The 19261-nt window shown below is 46.3% G+C and overlaps 1 protein-coding gene and 1 non-coding gene across 7 annotated transcripts in view; one reads left to right on the plus strand and one right to left on the minus strand.

Moving 5' to 3' along the window:
* The window catches only part of TAF12 (TATA-box binding protein associated factor 12), a 76244-nt gene that overhangs the window by 7574 nt on the left and 49409 nt on the right, over positions 1-19261 (minus strand). The window lies entirely within an intron of this gene.
* TRNAA-AGC (transfer RNA alanine (anticodon AGC)) lies at positions 18806-18878 on the plus strand. The gene has a single exon. It is a non-coding gene; the product is annotated as a tRNA-Ala (tRNA).

The following is a 19261-nucleotide window of genomic DNA, read 5'->3' on the forward strand; positions in this document are numbered from 1 at the left end:
GCCATATTAATTTGATAAATGACACCGATGCACAGACAAAGGAGATATAAAGATTCAATGAAGAAGAGAAAAACAGACCGGAAGAAAACAACAAATAGTGACAGTGTTTGGGAGAATAGGTTGTTTGCACATAAAACACAATCTGGCAAAAAAGTCACATCTAATCTATAATCTCCGCAGGGAATACATCCACTATTTTATGCACATTCATTCTCATTAGTGGTTATGCTTACAATCATGAACACTACACAGGGGTTCTAAAAGCCCTAAAGCAATCAAGATATCCATGGACCCTGGTTGGTTAGTAAACGAAAGACATAACTTAGGTGCAAGATAAACCCCATGATGCTGGAGATGCTTCATTTGCGGTGCTAACTTCAGCTACGTCCATAAGTAGTACCAAGGTAACAAGCTTTCTGAAACGTGTGTAGCAAAAGGACAGTATTTTGGAACAGTGTGTGCAGCTAACAATGTGCGCAGCGATTCAACTTTAAGGTATCTTGTCAAGAGTTATCGGGATAATTTACGAAATCGTGTTTAGTGTAAATGTATGTAAAATTAGCATTTTAAGGTACAGCAGTAAGATTACCTGCCCCATTGGATGGAGACGGGGTAACAACAAACACCCCACATTGATGTTTAGGACAACCCTTTGGGCACCGCCCTAACGGCATCTTAAACAAGCATTTGCACTGCAATAGGTCTCACAGTTGCAAGGGTTTAAGCTATTGGCATTGTAAATGACAATGCCTTTTATTTATTTGTTTTGATAATTAACACATAAATAAAAGGCATTTTCATTTACAATGTCAATAGCTCAAACTCTTGTAAATGCGAGACCTATTCCATTTCAAAGAAGCAGCTGCGATTGTACCGGGCTGCTTGGAAATCGAAAGCGCACATGGTGAGCTGAATGTTGTAGGAAATCATGTTGTGCCTGCAGTAGGACAAACTCCTTAAAGAAAATAGTCCTTACAGACTAAATAAGACATGCCGTGTAACAACAGATGTAAAAGGGCCATTCCCCATGGGAGGTTACAAATGAAGACAAGGCGGTACTAAGGAGGGACTAACAAGCCTATTAAAAAATCAGAAGCCAGTATTTACGAGGGGCAATGACACAAGCCAATGACAAATATGGGTGGAGATTGGGCGAGGCTTCAAGTCCATACTCCAATACATCATGCCTCGCAGAGCAGCGCATGCACTGCCAATGCACGACCTAAAAAATGCCAGTACTCAGTACCAGTGAGTGCCGGCCCCATTAAAGCAATGATGATTATGCACAAAAAAAAAAATTGGGGGAGTTTTATATAGCGCAAACTCTACCTGAGGATATTGGAGCGCTTTACATGAGCACCAGTCACATTACACAAGAGCACATTAATTTAATGTGAAAATCCCCTTTAAGCCCAATTACAGATTCATTGGCCTCCAAACTTTAAAAGAATTGCATATATTTGGGCTGCTCTTAAGCAGTCCTGGCTAGTACTGCCTCTGGAGGGATTTTCAAGTAGCCACATAAAGTGACATTAAAGAAAAATGTCCGAAAAGCCAAGCTCAACAGATGGACTTTTTAGCATTTTTCACATTCCATTGCTGTTTGTGGTGCAGTGCCAAGTGTAACGTACGCATGCCGCAGGACCCAGCAGAATGGATGTGTGGTGCAGTGCTCAGTGTAACAAAGGCATGGTGCACCACCCAGCAGAATGGATGCCTGACGCAGTGCCCAGCAGAATATATGTATGATGTAGTGGCCAGCAGAATAGATGGCTGGTGCAACGCCCAATGTAATGTAGACATGCTGCAGTGCCCAGCAGAATGTATGTCTTGTGCAGTGCCCAGCAGAATGGATGACTGGTGCAGTGCCTTGTGTAATGTAGGCATGCTGCAGTGCCTAGCAGAATAGATCTCTGCTGCAGTGCCTAGCAGAATGGATGTCTGGTGCAGTCCTGTTCAGGGGATGGGGTCGGCTGCAGCCAACCCATTGGCCACTACAGCTCCGCTGCTGTGTAATACAATTTAAAATTAGCCCACCCTCAAGCAAAGAGCGTTGGAGAGTGACAAGAGCCACCCATCGCCAGACTTTGCCACTTAACAATTTCAACAGAAAGCCATAGAGATCACAGAAAAAATTCCAGGGGCGCATAATTGAGAGTGCAGCGAAAACGTACAGAGGCGGGGTAGTACCAACACTTTGGCTATTGCCACCCGGCCCAACGGTGAGAGAGGCAGCGATCGCCAGAAAGGCAAAAAGGGACAGAGGGAGACCACATTGTGTGCAACATCGTGAGGTGAGATTTACAAGCATGCTTCCCTAGCCGCGTTTCAGCCTCGCTGTGCTGTTTACGCAGCTGCTGAAGCTGCTCGACAGTCGCTATTTAGTTTGCCACCCGTCACCAAAGGGCCCAGCTCCCGTTCGAGGGACATTAGCTCCTCCTGCAAATGTCTGCGCAACCCCCACATGGCCATCATGCAGTAACCCAGTACCACCACTTTGAGTATGACCCATTCGTTCGCCCGGACCGGGTTGACCCTTAATTTAGCTCAAAGTACTGGGCAATGCATTGCACCAGGTCCTCCCGAAATGGAGGACCAAGAACACTTTCTGTCTACAGCACCCAAGAGGGAATCTTGGGGCACGGTCTTCCCCATTGTGGGGACACTTGTCGGGGGTAGTGACCCAAGAAGTTACACGCCAAGTATTTCTAAGTATGCGCCCAATTGTTCGGTGCAAAGAAAGAGGTCCAACCTAGAATGTAGGTCATGAGTTGGGGAGTAGAACGAAAATCCACAATTTAGTGGTTGCCTGACCAAGTACATGCGATGTGCAAGTGTTGTTAAGTGAGACAACTGCAAAAGTATTGTGTTGTGCGGATGCAGGTGGCATAGTGCAGTGGCGGGATAGAGCGGTCACATTCAATGACCGGTACACAGTAAAAAAGTGTCCCCCCATAATCCTGGTGATTCCAAATCTCTAAAAATTGCATGAGTATGGTGTCCAAAAACCGGGATTGATTAGTGTTGGGTGCATACACTGCCAACAGTGTGAGGGGAGCCCCATCAAGGTGTCCTTCTGTGATGCCAAAACACCCTTTAGTGCGCACTCTGATTTTCCGCTACATACAGGACCCCTGGGGCAATACAGAGAAGCACCCCAAAAGTGAGTAGTAGTGATGTAGTAGTGTGTATACCTGCCCCCTCCACCGTGCCTGGACCTTATGGAGCACTGCCAATGTAAGATGTGTTTCTTTTAGCACGTGCGTGTGGCGGTGTATAAATGCGGTAACGCTTGTCTAATGTAGCCATGCTGCACACTTTCCATGTAAGGATATTATATTGTGGTGTAGGTTGCATGTTGTGTGTTCCCATTGTAAGTGGTTACAAAATGTGTTGCGAATGTGGGGCGCGGGTGGAACATTCTGTGTGGGTGGCAACTGACGCTTATCGGACCCACCCCTCTCTGCCAGTCGCTCCCTGTGATTGAGTAATGATGGACAGTATACTCAAAAAACCTCCTTGAAAGAAACAAACTAACATTGGTCAGCATAAGTGGCTGAACACTTCCACAAGTCAGTGGACTCTTGAGTTCACGGCCATAATTCCCCAACTTGCAAACAATAATAACAGAAATAGAGCATGAGCTGTGCATAGCTTGGGTTCTCCAGCGGCTGGTCCTGGATCTCATTATTAGGCCTGCTGTTGAAGTCAGTTAACAATAAACAGAAATGCCCAGGTAGCCCAGGGATTTGCGCTGGTTGCGACGCCACCTCTGCTCTTGTTTAGCCGCCACTTGATCCTGGGTAGGATGTGCCCTGACTTTCCTACGCATTCTGGTGCCTAGGCACCACCCAGTAATTGGCGGCTGTGCGTCCATGGTTTTCGGAGCCAAGCCTTTCTCGTAAGGCCATGTCCACACATCCTCAGGCGTGGTGAAGATGTGGCAAGTTTCTCCATCTATCACTTTGAGTTTCACCGGAAACAAGTGAATATCTTCCCTCACTACTTAATGATGTTCACAACTAACACAAGTGAAAGACTAGCCGTTTGACATGCCTTCTTATTATAGTTCTGTGAATGACAAGGAAGTATGTGGCTTGGGTGGTGCTGGTGCTTTTCCGACTTTTTAAAGCATCTGCGGTGGTTTCTTTTTAAAAGTTGCTTTGTTGTTATGGGAGTGTTTGAACGAACAACAGATCTGTAGCCCCATCAAGGCAGCCAGTACCTCAGTAGTCTCATCTGGCTGGGCTTTCGGCAGAAGAGATCTCTCTGTAGGTCAGTGTGCCTCGGCCAAACCTCCAGCCAATCCAATGACAGCTGGGTGCTTAATAGCACAATGTCGTGTGAGAAATCTAAAAGTGGGCACATGGGGAACGTGTGTGCCATACAAATGTCACGACATTGGGAATGTTTAACACTCAGACCCTGGAGCTGGACTGCAGCAACTGCGCGGAGTGTGGACATTTGGTAGACTAATTCAGAAGGGATGAAAAAAAAGAAGGGGGAGGGGAAGGAAGGTCTGGCACATGATGCACAACAGCAAAAGGTGGAGAACCTTTAGGCATTGCCAGTCTCAACCATGGAACTTGGAAGGCAAAAGGAACCCACTCGGGTTTCCAGTGATTGGTGGTTACGGTGTGCTTGCTTTATGACATAGGCGTGGCATACAAAGCACCCTAAAAAAGGTGGCATGATTTTAGATTCCTTTACTCAAATCATAAAGGTAGGTGTCTCCCATCAATCCCACCTGTCAGAATGTTCACTAATCATACATGGGCTGCTAGTGCTCAGAAAAGCAAACAGTGCACTGCAAACAATTCAATGTTCAGGATCGAAAAACTCCCTGCCATTTTCATCAGCTACAGAGCGATTACCATCTTTTAAATAAGTGGGAAGAGTACAATAATAGATAGCTAGTCAGACATGGATAAGAAAACACAGTAAGGCTTAAGCAGACCTTAAGGGCAAGGATTATTGTTTTATCCTACAGTTGATAAGTAGGTCATAGATGTGTTTTCTTCCTGCGCTTCGTTCCTTTCATCTGTCCCTTCTATAGCTCATTCCTTCTACCACTCTTTCAAATCCAGTTTGTCCTCTCTCCATCTTTTTTCATACTTTTTTTGTCATAGTCTTCCTGAATTCCACTCATTATTACTCTATTCTCTTTCCCTTCTTTCTTTAATGCCACTCTTATTTTATTTCATCAGTCACAAACTACTTTCACAACTGAAATCGGCTACCCCGAACACACATCTTAAACTATGTCCCCCAGAAGATCACATGTCCTCCAAACATATTGAAAACCATTCTCCGTGAAGCATCTACTTCCACTCAGCAACAGAGGTCATCAACTCCTCCTTATAAACAGGTTCATTCTCAAGAGACTTGAAGAAATCTTTCATTAAACAAATACCAAAGAAACCAGGACTTGACAACCAACTCAGCAAACTACAGACCAATATAAAGTAAATATATAAAATATATATATAAAATAAATATAAAAAACACACTCTAAGATCTGGCCTCTCCAGACTAGACGATTCTCAAACAGCGATATTCTTCCTTTTATTGCAGTTCTATACCGTTACTTGTATTTAAGACCACAACCTGAGAATTGGCCTCTCCCGAATAGTCTATTTTCAACTTGCGATTGTCTGACTTTTTATTGCGATTGTCTGCCTTTTACTGCAGTTTTATACCTCTACTTGTATTTAAGGCACCGATAGGTAGCTCATATATATCTAGCTGCTCTCTAGTCTCATTCTGACTCATTTAGCTCTTTGTGTGTACCTGTATTTGTTCCAGTATATCATGAGTTTTATACTCCTATACTGTACATTGTCATAAGCTGCACCCTTTGCACTTTCTATTAAGTATTACACCGATTGCTACCTCATATTTGTATACTTCTCTCTTTTTCTTTCTCTTTATTGTAAGCTACACTCACTCCCTTTTCTCCCTTTTCACTCATACCTGAACCTTGGTCCAGAGTATCATCAACATGACACCTATAGACTGTACATTGCTATAAGCTGCACCCCTTTTCACCCTTATCACCTTCTATTCCTGTATTGCACCGACTGCTACCTCATACTTTTATTATTATTATTTTCATTCTTACTGTTATTTTTATATATCTTTCTGTGATTTTTCCTCTTTTCTTGTTCTTGTTGTAAGCTGCACCCATCCCACTTTTGGCCTGGACTGCACCATCCACTACTTACTGTATTTTGATATTCTGATAATGTGATTGTGATTTGATTACGTTGATGGCTCATTAGTATCACTTTTGTCTTTATGTAACTTATTGTTGGCATCTGTTTCTGCACACGTGTACCATTTTAGTTCATCCCCTCATACCCATCTAAACCGCCATCCCAGCTTGGATCCCGTCGGTAGGCATGTAAGCTGCACCCAGCCACTCTCTACACCTAGACTACACTGCTGCTACCTAGTACATTCTGATGTGTAAATTTGATTCCACCTAACTGGTTCTACCTCTCATATTTTGTACATGGTGTAAGCTGACTACTACCTCGCATATAGGATACATTAGGAAAGCTGCACCTACGCACTGTCTGTTCTTGGATTGCACTGACTTCTACCTCCTATACTTTTGGTCACTCACTAGTGTCATTCCTTTGCCCTGTAACTAGTGGCTGACAGTTTTTATTGTCGTCCTATCTCCTACACCCAACATCACAGCCTTTCTAAAATGGAGCTCAACGGCAAGCACACTTTTAGAATTAACTACCCTTCCACACTCACCAAAAAAGCCACTAAACGTTTTAAACAACTTCTTGAGGTCGCACCCTGAAACACCCTTTGCTGACACCTACTTCTCACCGGGCAATGGAGCCCTGAATACTGATGATATCTTCCACACCTCACGCAGAGCCCAATGGAGAAAAGCGTTCCTATCCCTACTCACCGTCTCCACCACCAGGAAAACAACTCATGGCCTAACTCTCTCTATCACACCTTCCCACCTCTTCCCTGGCAGGACTACCATTACTATCTACAATAACGGGATTGTCCTAATTCAATCCACGGACAAGAACCTGGAACTACTAGACAATCTGTTCCCCAAGTTCAAAGAGCACCTTTCCAAGCTGCGGACCCCCACCCAGAACTCCACCAGCACTATCACCTCTGACGTCGCAGCCCCCACCTACAACACCTCTACCCCCAGCACCCCAGTAAATGGCCCACCTGCTGTTAACGCCCCACACTCCCCAAGGACAGTCACAAATCTCTCCACCTCATATACTAGACGCCCCTCTAACATGACCCCTCTTATCCCCACTCATACCCCCTCCACCTCTCTCCCCCCTGACATAACTCCCACCCACAACACACCACCATCTGAACACACCACCGCTTGGAGTTTACCCACCCCCCCTCCCATCCCCCCCACGGCAGACCCCTCTCCCTCCCCAGCTCCCTCCCCACTCTCACCCACGAGTCTCTCACACCTGACAACAACTCTCACCCATAACACGCCACCATGTGAACACACCACCACTCGGAGTTTATCCACCCCCCCTCCCATCCCCCCCACGGCGGACATCTCTCCCTCCCCAGCTCCCTCCCCACCCCCACCCACGACACTCTCACCATCCCAACAAAAGATACAGAACATACCGCCTCCCTTACCTTACCATCCCCCTGTCTCCCACCTCCTATTCTCAGCCCTCACTACCCTCCTGTCTCCCGCACTGTCTTCAGCCTTCACTCACTCTTCTACTCACCGGCACCGTCTCCCATCGACGACACTACCTATGCCTCCCACCCACCGCCTACTTCACCTACTTCACCCACACCCCTCGCCCACAAACACGCCCACACTTTGAATGCCATCCCTGCAATTAGCACCCCAGAACCTTCCAACAACGCTAGTATATCCCCCCCTCGATACCCTGCCCGCTTTCCAGCTCACTACTCAACCATTCACCAATGGCTCTCACCACCAACCCCATCCCCAATGCACCTCCTGACCTGACTCTATCCACCCTCCAACAAGTCAAAGAGGATATTCTACAAATCAAAAACGATGTCCACGCAATCAAAGACCTTCTCTCCTCACAGCCCAGTCTACCTCCCACCATCCCTCTACCCTACAAGCGACGCACCCTCCCTACATACCCTCGCCTCCAACGACACCCACGCTGGCCGACTATCCCCGTTCGCAATAACTCCCACCGCCCCCGGCGTGCCCTCAACCCATTGTCGGACCGCGACCTATGCTCTCTCCTACGCTCTTATGGCCAAGGTCCGGTAAAACACATATCCAACACACACATCCCCATACCCACAATTCTTACAAACCCTCTGAGGCTCCCAACACTCAACAACAGAGGTTCCGTCCCTAACAACCTCAGAAAAGTTCCCCTCACACTAGAAAGCTCGACCACCCTTCTCTCTCCCAAACTCAAATGCATCCTACTCAATTGCAGATCGGCCCAGAGACACTCCTCCGACATCGCTGATCTCGTCACAGCTATGGATCTGGACCTAGCCATTCTAACGGAAACGTGGCTTACTGAAGCCTCTACCCCGATTATGGACATACTAGTCCCCCCCCAATTATCACATCATTAGGCTGGACAGGTCTCCTGGCAAGACGGGTGGGGGAATTGCATGCATTTTTAGGAGCAACCTCTCCGTTACTAAAGTCACCTCCCCCTCCCTTTCCTCCTGTGAACTCCTCTGCCTCGACATCACCAGCGAGGGCAAACAAGTTTGTGCTTTACATCTCATCTATCACCCGCCTGGTGACAATCACATATTCACCCAACAATTCATGGACATGATCACTGCCAATGCCGGTCGGCAGACCACCCAAGTCTACCTGGGTGACTTCAATCTCCACTGGAACGATCAGAAAGACACAGTGGTGAATAGTCTCAAAACTTTCCTTAATGCGCTTGACCTCACCCAAATATGCGATAGACCAACACACGACAAAGGCTCAATACTCAATCTCATCATTGCCAAAAAGAACTCTACACAACTGGAGGCGATTCTACCCTGCGACTGGTCAGATCATCACATTATCACCTTCTTTATCAATGAAAAAGTTAAACCTAACCCTGCTCAACCAATCAAATCCAAAACATGGAAAAGGGACATGAAGAATCTTAACCCCTCTACCCTGCCTCCCCACATCGGCAATCTCCCCCTTCCCCCTTCAGGTGCCTCGGATGTTCAATCACTGATCGACCACTACCTTGACTCTATGAATACAATAATCAATGAAGTCGCCCCACTGCAACTGAAGAGTCTCCACCAAAATTTCTAACCCCTGGTATGATGATAGACTCAATGACGACAGGCGTACTATGCGAATGGCAGAGCGCACCTGGAGATCAGACCCTTCAGCACTGCACCTCAAAAGGCTTAAGAACAAGAGAAATGCCTACTTCAGGAAAATAAAGCGCACAAAGTCGGACTTCTTTAGCCGCCAGTTGGACCAAGCAAAAAACAGGCCTAGAAAGCTGTTCGAACTAATCAAGACCCAAACAAAGACACAACCCTTACAATCAAACAGCACAACAAGCGACACCCCACACTGTGAAGCCTTCTCTGCTTTCTTTAAGCTAAAGACTGACAACATAAGAAATGACCTCGTCATGGATGTAAGCCGATTCCCCAACCACACCAGAATGGCTAACACTCAACCTAAAAACAAGGCATCTTGGCAGTACTTCGACACTTACTCGGAAGAAGCAATACACAAACTGCTCTGCACCTTGAAGCCCTCTAATCACCTCACAGACCCTCTACCTGCTAATGCTGTAAAAGACTTCATCCCCTTGCTCCTCCGTCTCTGGACCAAAATCATCAACAGCTCCCTGCAACAAGGCCTCATTCCAGACTCCCTCAAGGTGGGGCAAGTCACGCCTATACTCAAGAAACCTACAGCTGATCCGTCTGACCTAAACAATTACCAGCTCATCACCAATATCCCCACCCTGGCCAAACTGCTGGAGAAATGTGTCCAACTCCAACTAACAAAACACATTGACCAATTTGACCTCCTCAACCCTCATCAATCAGGCTTCCGAGCGAAACATAGCACGGAAACAGCTATGACACACATAATTGATGACGCCCTCCAAATTCTTGATCGCAATGAGTCCTGCCTCCTCATCCTTCTTGACCTCTTGTCAGCATTTGACACGGTCAAACATGAGAACTTGCTGGAGCTGCTAAGCACTAGAATGGGTCTATCGGGAACTGTTCTCAAATGGTTTTCGTCCTTCCTTCACAACAGGTCTCAGAAGTTCAAGATCGACAATGTGCTATCTACTCCTGTGCCTGCAGATCTAGGTGTTCCACAAGGATCCTCCCTTTCCCCCACACTGTTCAACCTCGTCATGGAACCGCTCGCCACCTTGCTCCATGCTTCCAATGTCCAATTCCATATGTACGCTGACGACACACAACTTTACCTAAAGCTACAATCCCCGGAAGATATCAAACATCTGAATTCCACGCTTATTAACACTCAATCTTGGCTGGCCGATAATCACCTCAAACTAAATGCACTGAAAACTGAGTTCCTACTCATCTCACCCCCGGCGAAAATTTCCACCACCCAAACCTGGCTCAATAACCTAACAGCACTCAATGTCCAACCTACCATAGTCGATTCGGCGAAATCCCTAGGCATCACACTAGACGCCAAGCTCGACATGCAGCAGCACGTTAGCAAAGCCACAAAAGCAGCTAATTTCCAAATCAACACACTGAGGAAAATTAAACCCTTCCTCCCTACCGAAGACTTCCAAACTGCTGTACAAGCTTTAGTCATCCCTCGAATAGACTACGGAATTGTGGCCCTCAGCGGACTCCCGCTATCCACAACAGCACCCTTAAGAGCCTCCCTGAACGCTGCCGCGAGACTCATTACTGGCTCAAGAAAACATTCGCATATATCCACAGACTTAAAGTCCCTAAAATGGCTGCCTTTTGAAGCCAGAATACAGCTAAAAATTGCAGTTATGACACACTCGGCCGTGCACCACAATGCACCCAACTACCTGGCTCAAAAGTTGTCTATATCAGGAGGTTCGAGATCCAATAGAAGTACAAAAAACCTACTCCTGAAACCTCGGAGATTCCGGAAGGAAAAAACATACAAGCGCTCCTTCTCAGGAATGGCACCCAGGATCTGGAATGCGCTCCCTCCTGAAACCAGGCTTATCTCCTCCACTGCAATCTTCAAGAAAGAGGTGAAAAACATCCTTCTGGCCAAGATCTCCTGAACCTTATAGGTGCTGGATCAGAGACTCTGCATTGCTCTGTATCACTGTTCACCTGTCCTTTGGCACTATACTTCTACTTGATGGGGTCACTACTACGCTACTTTCTTACTACCGACCAATATATGATACACGCTGGTTTACTGATTCACTCTCCCGATGCCCCCACTCAGTGTTCTCTCTATACTAAAACATTGGTATAAGCCATCCACACACCCAAGGTGTACCTGAACACCTCTGTAGTGGGATCAATGACTTGTGTCATCTTATATTACTTGTTTACCTGATTGTATATTGATATGATTTATGCATGTTATTATTATCCTACCATGTTAGTGACTATTATACTGCTTCCATTATCTCTGTTCAGCCCTACTGTCCCTACCCTGTCTTTGTGAAGCGCTCTGATATCTGTAAGGATCTTGTTCGCGCTATATAAAACTTTGAATAAATAAATAAATAAATAAATAAAGCAGACCTTTTCCTAGGTACACTTAAGGAAAAGGCAGCATTTTCTCAAATCCTATTCATTACTGAGCAATAAAGTCTGCTATGAGATAGTTAGAACAGTTTCAGACTTGCAGTAAGCACGAATTTAATACTAATCTAGAATGACAAATGGTGTTGCTGCTCTACTGTGAGTATTTGACATAGATAATCACCAACTAATAGACAGGTAACCACGGCACTGTATTAAAATGGATAAAATCCTAAATGAACAGTCACAACTAAGCTGGGTGAAATCTGCATACATTCTGCAAAAGATGTAATGCAACATGCACACACAATTGCAAAACAATTACATGTTATTACTTCAACTGCCAATGAGGCACTTAATGCTATTTTAGGTGTAGAATGCATCCCTGGGGCCAATTTAAATGCAGAAGACAAATTTCCGCTGCTAGAATGGCTTGGGGATCTGGGCTAGAAACGGCCACCCCTTGGACAGGTTTTGTGAGTTCCACCACTGCAGAAAGGGATGTGCGTGGCGGTATAACAACACTAGATGGTGTAGCTGACCCTTTGACTGTGTCCATTGGCGTGGAGACATTCTTGCAGCAGTCTCATATGTAAATGGGCAGGAGGGAATTTTGCGATGAAGGATGTCATCATGCCTAAAAGGCGCATTACTGTCCTGACTGACTTGAAGCCCAGTTTGCAACTTTTAGACTAGGGTCAGAATGTTTTTTAATCTGGCTGTATTTGGATATACTAACCCCAAGTGCACAATGAGTGTAGCTACTAAATACAGTTGTATTTGGGATGGTTGTAGAGGGATGTTTGCAGGTTAATAGTGAACCCTAGTTGATGTAGTTGGCTGTAAACATGAGTGGTTTGCCTTTATAAGCCAATCGTCTAAGTGAGGAAATACGTGAATGTTTTGCCGGTGCAGATGTGCAGCCAATACTGCTAGGCATTTTGTGAATACCCGTGGTGCTGTTGGGACTTCGAAGTCCGGTCTAAAGCAGCCATGAAGTCACCCTTTTGCATCAATGGTATCACTTCCTGAAGGTCATGGTCATGTGGAAATGTTCCGACAGGGAGTAGTGATTTAGAGGCTTGAGGTCGAGAATTGGTCGAAGTGAGACGTCCTTTTTGGGAATGATAAAGTATAGTGAATATACTCCTGTTCCTGGATGTAGAAGTTGAACTGGCTCTATGGGTCCTTTGAGTAAGAGAGCTACAATCTCTTGATTGAGGAGGGTTTGGTGGTGTATGGATAGTTTGTGCTTACAGGGTGAGATATTTGGAGGAGTGGTTATGAGCTCCATACAGTAACCATGTTAGATAATGTCCAACACCCATTGATCTGTTGCGATGGCTTTCCGTGCTTTTGAAAGTTATGAAAATGCCCCCCAACAGTTGTTAGATGTTCGGGGGAATGTTGAAGGAGTCATTGTTTAGGGTTTGTATGTGTGGTACAGGTAGAATTTCCTTTGTAATTGCTGCCTCTATATGAGACTCTGTAGAAGCTTTTAGAGGTGGATCAATGACCTTGGTTTTTGTAAGAGGACCCTGTAGAGTCCGCAGAGGCAGAGCTGCCAACCTGTTTGAAAGTGTGGAAACTAAAAGACCCACGATAGAAGGAGTTTGGAGGGACCTTATAGATTTTGTCACATCAGTGTCTTTTTCCATCTTTTCCAAGGGTTGCGTGTACTTGTGGCCAGAAGAGGTGCGCCTTGTCGAATGGATGTTTAAGTATTGCTTGCTGTACTTCAGGTTTAAAAACTGAGACACAAAGCCAAGCATGCTTAGGGTTAAGAAGCTGGTATTGATGCCTCTTCCTGCAGGGTCTGCGGAATCTGGCGCTAACTTGATGGGAGTTATTAGTGATTAATTTAACTTCATTAACTATTTTATAACCCCTTTTTTTTATTCCTCTGCGAGGTGTTGGAGGAGCTCCTCCATTTCGCCCTAGTGGGCCCTGTCATAGCATGCCAAAACAATTCGCCTATGATCTGCGGATTGGGCTGCAAGCAGTTTCCCGAAGGCATCGATGAGTTTTGACTCCCTGTCTGGGGGAGGTGCATCCCCAGTTGTTTGAGTGTTAGCCCCTTTCCTTCCATTGGCTACAACCAAGGAGTCCGTTATTAACTGTTCTTTAATATATATATATCTAGGGTCAAATGGTGCTGCCTTATATTTTTTGTCAACCCTTGGTGTGATTATTCTTGATTTTACAGGGTCTTTAAAAATGTCATCTTCACAACGTAGCACTCCTTTGAGCTTTGGTAAATATTGAGATTTTCGTAAAGCAGTAGTGAGGATCTCAAAGAGGAAGTCATCCTCTATAGGGTCCTTATGGAGGGGCACCGGGTGGTATGCTGCAGCTCTGGCTTTTAAGTCCTGATAAGTTGAAGCTGGTGGGGATGGGTGTGCAGGATAGAGATCTGTATCCTTTTGCGGCTCTTTATCATAGACATTCCATGGGCCCCCAGGATGCGTGTCCTCTCATATCATTGTCATCTTATATTGGTGAATGTGGTAAGAAATAGCCTTCTTTTCAGATTGGTGTGGTGAAGCGGGTGGTGGAGTGGAGTGTGAGGGTGGTGCTGGTGGATTTGGAGAGGTAGGAAAAGCAATGTGTAAAGGGCTAGTGGCAATGTCCTTTTTCTTCCTTTCCTCAAACTCTCCAGCAATCCATTCCAAATCGGAGGGATCAAGACTGAGACTGCCAGACTGCCCAAAGTAGCTTTACTAAATCTCGGGCATGTCAACAAATTTGCCTCAGAGGATCATAGATAGCGATCAGGTAGATAGTGCCTCAGGCGCTCCTAGATGTAGACTGGCCTTTAAACATGACCCTCTGTTTAATTGGCAACCAATTAAGTTGTAGCAACAATTGAGTGGGATGCGCCAGTCTCTGCAATTTAAGCAGCAATCATGCTGCATCATTCATAGTCACATGGAGTTTGCCCACCACCTTATTGGGAGACCAATGTTCCCAGGCACTCCCGTAGTCCAGATTTGCCAAGGTCATTGCTGCTACCACTGTCCGCATAGTTGAAAATGAAAGAACTAAAACCAGTTTCCGTTGTTGTCTGAGAAGAGCTGTACAGCTCCTATATACTGTGGCCATTTGTTTGGACATTGACAGGCTGCTGCCTAGCTTAATGCCAACCTTTTTGACTACTGGTATGGAACACGTGGGAGGGCCAAACTCCAGTGGCCAAAACCGGTCTTACCAAGAATTCCCCTTTGTGGTGATTGCCAGCACTTCAGTCTTTTCTGGAGTGATCTTCAGAGAGTTTGCTCGCTGTCATCCAGTTAACAGTGAACCACAAGATAGTCTGCACGTTCAACTGTGACTACGTAGAGCTCTCAATCCACAAGACCAACTGAGTGTCATCCTCATAATTGAACAGTTGGCAATCCAGCTGTGCCAGACCTACAATCAAAGGTTGATTATAGATGTTAAACAGAAGGGGATTTCGCGGATCCTTGAGGGACATCACAGTTTAAAGCCCTTGCCTTGGAGACATGACCACCCATTTGTACCCTCTGTCAGCGATCATTCAAAAACGATGAAAGTCACAAAAGGGCAGACCCTGTAATCTCACACGGCAGCAACCGATGCTCTAGCAGATCATGATTGACCGTATTGAATGCTGCTGTGAGATCTGAAAAGATTAGGGCCGTAGATCTATTCTAATCTGCCCCCAACCCAAGTTCATCCAACACGGAACAAATTACTAATTTTTTGCTAGGATGGGTCTAAAACCAGACGGTCGAGGGTGGATCAGTTACTGATCCTCCGCAAATTTTGTAGGGGTCTTGGTGACATGCCACTCCAGAATCTTAGCCAGGAATGGCAGCAGGGATACCGGGCGTTAGTTCTTTAGGTTCTTAGGATCCGTCCCCGACTTCTTCAGTAGAGGGCTTACCATGGCCCTCTTAAACCTAGAGGATACTTTATCCGTCGCCAAAGAGGCATTCAGAAGCGATAAAAGCTCACCCTCCATTACTGGGAGGGCTGCTTTAAAAACCTCTAGTAGGCAGAGGTCCTTCGGCGTACCAGATTTGACCGTCCCCACTAGCGAGGCCAACGTCTCCAGATCCAATAGTGGGAATGCAGTTAGCGGAGGGCCCAAGTAAGGGGAACCAACTACCAGTGGCAAAGAGCAAGGATACAACAGAGTACGTCTTATTCCATGCTGAATATCCCCAATGTTATTCATAAAGACATCCTGCATACAACTGCAGTCCTCTGGATCTGCCACCGGGGACATATCCTTAATCTGGCTCAATTCTTTGAGCACCCTAAAATTCGCTTTCTGCACGTCACTGGCTACATCAATCCTATGCTTAGAAAGGCTGCTTTAGTAACCATGATAGCTCTATTATAGGCGCCCCAACTCAGCTTTGTAAAAGGAGGTGGCGGAAACACTATGATCCAAAGGCTTTGAGGAATTACACTGACAAAGCATTTGCTTCCTCTCCTGAAGTGAGGGGTTGTACCAAGGGGCATGAATAGCCACATCCTATACTTTTAACCTATGTGCTTGAGCCACCATGTCCATAGTGTCCTGAATTCAATTAAAGACCCACTGACTTTTTAGGTCTCGTGACCTTAAATGCGCGCAAGCGCATTGAGGAACGAGAATTCAAGTGCTCAAAATCCTCATGAAACCACCAGCTTTTTGCTGGCGTTTTCATGAAGTTCACGTGGCCACAGGCACGCGCTTTTGGGCCATAAACTAGCATTTCTCCTCCCCCTCCCCAGCCAGCTTCCCCCAGGCCGTAGCAGCACTCCTCCCACACCAGCACCTCCCCTCTCTCTCCCCGCAAACACAGCCTTGCCCTAGCAGCACTCCTCCCACACCAGCACCTCCCCCCTCCCACACCAACACCTCCCCGCAAACACAGCCTTGCCCTAGCAGCACTCCTCCTCCTACACCAGCACCTCCCCCCTCCCACACCAGCACCTCCCCCCTCCCACACCAGCACCTCCCCCCTCTCTCCCCGCAAACACAGCCTTTCTACGACACTAGACACAAGCATGCGCTAACGATATACAGTACTTAAATCAGCTGTTCAGTGAACACACCGTAAGCGTTTCCAACATCTTAATGATCTGCTACGCACTCTACCACTCTACACAGCAAGCATTTACTCACACCTCTCCTAATCACACACGCACCCGTACTTCACTGCCCCCATTCGCTCCAGTGGATGAGCTCACACCGTCGCCGTTGTGTATTTAGTTCACTCATCGCTCCTATGTACTCACACATTAGAACTAAAGTGCACGCACAGCAAGCACCAGGAAGCCAGCTCACACATGCAGGACAGGTTCTCCCTTAACCCCTTCCTATCTCTGTTTAGGGGGTGCAAGATCCTCCCCCTGCTCGTAGCTGCTGAGTAGACCGCAACCCCCTGGGGCACATGGGTTACTTACTGTAATGGCCAGGTTGCACTCTTAACCTCACTAGCACTCAGCCCATCTCTTTCCACTATACAGAGTTGGCGCTCGAACAGCCGGCATTTACCTCATCACTAGACACAAGCACGCACTAACGATATACAGCACTTATATCAGCTGTTCAGTGAACCCACCGTAAGCGTTTCCATCATCTTAATGATCTGCTACGCCCTCTACCACTCTACGTACCAAGCATACACTCGCACCTCTCCTAATCGCACGCGCACCCATACTTCACTCCCCCCATCTCTCCAGTGGACGCGCTCACACCGTCGCCGTTGTGTATTTAGTTCACAGATCGCTCCTATGTACTCGCACATTAGCACTAAAGTGCATGCATAGCAAGCACCAGGTAGCCAGCTCACACATGGGCACTATCACACAGGCTCAAACAACGACTTCTGTGCGCACACTCACAAGCACCCACTAAAGCCATCACGCAGAAGCAAGCACCTGCACTGACACTCATTAACACATCGATCCCATCACTACAGTGAAAATACCAACTCTGTCATGCTAGACACACAGAAGCAGCATCGGCAGACAAGAGAACAGGGAGTGCAGTAAGCAGAAGATTAGACTACAGCCATACTCCATTTACACCACAAAAATGTAAAGGAGCCCCGCGGTCCCAGCCGCCACCCACCACCCCTTCACCGCTGCAGCAAGAGCTGGAGACCTTGGCCCGTGAGCCGAATCTCATTGTAGTGGAAAGTGTGAATACCGGGCTTATCACAAGAGTGTGCTCCATTGAACCCATCTCTATTTCCCCTACCGTCGTGAGGTAATACACCCCCGTCCCTATTAATACCTTCTCCTGTGTCCACCCAGTCTCCTCTCTGCCTTACCCCAACCATTGCTTGTGTTTTTTGCAGTTTGATATAGCGCGACTCGAAGGTATTGGAGCGCTTTACATGAGCATCAGTTACCTTACACAAGGACACATTCATTTTTGGTAGGCACGGAAGATTGAGTGATTTGCCCAGAATCCCAGCATGTTGAGCTAACGCCAAGACTCGAACCCAGCATCTAGTGGGGTAGCGCTGGCCGTTACGCCACACCCTCGCCCCATTGCTAACTTACACATGCCTCATCTGGGAACAGAAGTTAATACTTCTCCTAGCATTCATTCGACAACGTACGGTGGTGATAAAGACCAGGGAAACTACGTTAAAGTGCAAACTTCTCTTCACTGACGAGGCTGAAGCCATGAAACGTGGTCTGCTTAAGGCGCATCCGCTGTAGGCGCTTTCTTTCGAGCAGCAGGACGCTGATTAAGGTTTTGATGAGTTGAATTGAACTTGTTAGTTTGCGAGATACAATTAGATCCATTGTTACATTATAACAAGCTATCGAGGGGCAGCATGCTTCTTTGTCATATAACAGGGGTCAGAATTCATGCCGATCAGTTTTTAACATTTTATTTTTATACTGGAATAAATGTCAGCATAGTTTTCTGTTGGGCTACTGAGGTAAGAAAACATGTTTGCTGATGAGCTGGTTATCTCGATGGGCAGACCGAAAGGATTAAATAAAACACCAACTCCATTACATATGGAATGAAGGCCTGTGTTGAACGTGAGTAGAGGGGGCTCAGTGTCAAGCGAATTTAGGCGGGGAATTAGCTCAGATGGTAGAGCGCTCGCTTAGCATGCGAGAGGTAGCGGGATCGATGCCCGCATTCTCCAAAATATATTTTAGAACTTTTAAACTCAAATTGTAGATTATTTAAATTCTCGTACGTGTCCAGTGGGGTGAGTGGTACAAGAGCTAAAAAATCTGAGCTAATGCTCGTCAACGGGAGCCGGCTGCAGCATACTTTGATGCCACGTGCTAAGGCAGAAGCCATGTTTTTGTGAGTGTGCTGCCCTCAAGATCTGTGGTATACATTTTTATGCCCTTGTTCTGGAATGGGCACATACATATTTTGACCCCCATCTCCTTTTTAAAACATTAACCCAAAATCCGTGATAGAAATTATGTGAATATGGAAAAAAGACTCTACTATTTTTTTCACAGATTTGTTAAAAATGATTGTCAGCAAAACATGGGTTACAATTGGGCAATATGC

The sequence above is a fragment of the Lissotriton helveticus genome, chromosome 3_1, assembly GCF_964261635.1.
Source record: "Lissotriton helveticus chromosome 3_1, aLisHel1.1, whole genome shotgun sequence".
NCBI classification, from domain to species: domain Eukaryota; kingdom Metazoa; phylum Chordata; class Amphibia; order Caudata; family Salamandridae; genus Lissotriton; species Lissotriton helveticus.